The sequence below is a fragment of the Etheostoma spectabile genome, chromosome 21 (genome assembly GCF_008692095.1).
Source record: "Etheostoma spectabile isolate EspeVRDwgs_2016 chromosome 21, UIUC_Espe_1.0, whole genome shotgun sequence".
NCBI lineage: Eukaryota > Metazoa > Chordata > Actinopteri > Perciformes > Percidae > Etheostoma > Etheostoma spectabile.
In genome coordinates, this window is record NC_045753.1 from 14,679,132 (window position 1) to 14,681,097 (window position 1,966).

Genomic DNA, 1,966 nt, shown 5'->3' on the forward strand with positions numbered 1-1,966 from the left:
GTGTGTGTGTGTGTGTGTGTGTCCACACTGAAGAACTATTTTATGTTATAATTTAACATCCTTTTTTATTTCAAAGCTCTTTTTCTCCACTTCTGTACATTGCATTTCCCTTTGACATTCCTAAGATTGCTGCGTTATTGACTATATTTGTAATAATTGTTTTAAATGATAAACAGTCAAATACAAATTTAAATGTTACTTGAAGGTTAGCACATTCCCACCACTGCTCATTTGTTCTGCACTACCCATCAATGAATGTACAAAATTGTTGTTGAATGTTCAAAGTTTTTTGACCAAACAAATATATAATATTATATATGAAATTAACTTCTGCTTTAATGAATTGATGGTTTCATGAGGTGATGGTTTCATGTTGATCTTTCTTGTACAAAATGTTTTGTGTTGTTATTTATTTTTCTAAATAAAAATACTACTTGCTAAATACTGCACAACTGGTGTCTGTGTCTCCATGTTATAAATTAGCCATCCATTGAACTATAGGCTGCAACTAATTATAATTTCAATATATAATTAATCTGCCAATTGTTTATTTAATCAATCACTTAGTACACCTTGCAATTATGCATTACATAGTTCTATAACTCTTCTCTAAAGAATCAGTCATAAGTATTTGTTTGGCAAGAAAAAATGCATCTTGCTCCGCCCACAAACTTATATTCGCATACACACATTTATGTGCAGCACTATAATGAATGTGGTCATTGCAGCTCTTAATGCATCATCTGTTCATCAGTGTTTACTAACCGATTTCTTTGTAAATCATTAAGTCAGTGTCCTAAACGGAAGAGATCCATCCAGAACAGCAGATAACAGCTGGAACATTCCGTTGTCAGATAACAGAGTGGCATCAGTATAGGTCATACATGTCCAATATGTGATGGGATTATCCTGCATGCTGTTTGACCTAGATAGGCGTCCAGGCAGAACTGTGGCGCCCTGCAGAGGTGAGATTTGGTACTTGATTTGCATGAGTAGATGATGTAGGTAATGTATTATCCAGTTAAACCCATGTGTGAATGAGCAGGTGATTGTCTGGAGAATTTACAGCGGGTGAGTGGGCGTGTTGAGGATGTTTGCTCAAAACCAGAAGAAAACAAACATCTGATGGGGTAGAAGAAGGGTCATTTAATGTAAATAAAGAGGCCCGCCATTCGAAAGTATGGACAGGGACAACATTTTCCAAATTGAGCCTCTCATCAACACAGGGATTGCTCCGGTGCTGCAGGAAATTCCGCCGGATGTTCAGTATATCTTTTCACCAATGTCCGTTTCCTTCCACTTTCTTTGTGTTGGAATTTGAGGACAATGAGGACTATGGTTGACTGCTCCACAGATCTTTCATGGCAAATAGAGACAGCTAGCTAGACTATCTGTCCAATCTGAGTTTTTTTCCCCCTGATTTAAACAACTTCTGGACATACATTATCCACAAAACAAGTTCCTTTATTTTGCAGAGGCTCAATGCAACACAACATTGAACATTCAGGAACTCCTTGAGGTAAGGCCGATGCCGAAATTGACAAATTTAAGAAATGGCAAGACACTAGGTTGTTTATGACCAAATTAAGAATCGGCTTTAACCGAGGTGTAATCCAAATCATGTCCAAGTCTGCCTCCACTTTACCCAGTAAAGGGTACCTCACTTAAACCAAACAGAGTATTTCCAGTAGGTAAGAATACTTCTGAGTCGGACAATCTCTCGCTACATATAAAAAAACTGGCAACTTCGGGCAATGTCAAGAACTGATTCTGTGAACCTTGTCCAGAGTTCATATGAGTAAACCGCTCTAGTCTGGCTTTGTCCAAAATAGAAAATTCTGGTTAGTCAAAAGCCAGCTAATTAACATGTTGTATATGTATTTCTGTTTGTGTGTCACCAACAGTGTATAAATGTGCTGTATTTATATAGCGCTTTTCTAGTCTTAATGACTACTCAAAGCGCTTT

At 37.2% G+C, this 1,966-nt stretch overlaps 1 protein-coding gene across 2 annotated transcripts in view; it reads left to right on the plus strand.

Moving 5' to 3' along the window:
- Positions 1-295, plus strand: part of opn4b (opsin 4b) — an 18,367-nt gene extending 18,072 nt beyond the window's left edge. For both annotated transcript variants that reach the window (XM_032503191.1, XM_032503192.1), the window contains one exon: positions 1-295. This exon is cut by the window's left edge and continues 2,424 nt beyond it. The gene's annotated coding sequence lies outside the window, so the exon portion shown is untranslated.
- Positions 296-1,966: the final 1,671 nt, after the last annotated feature.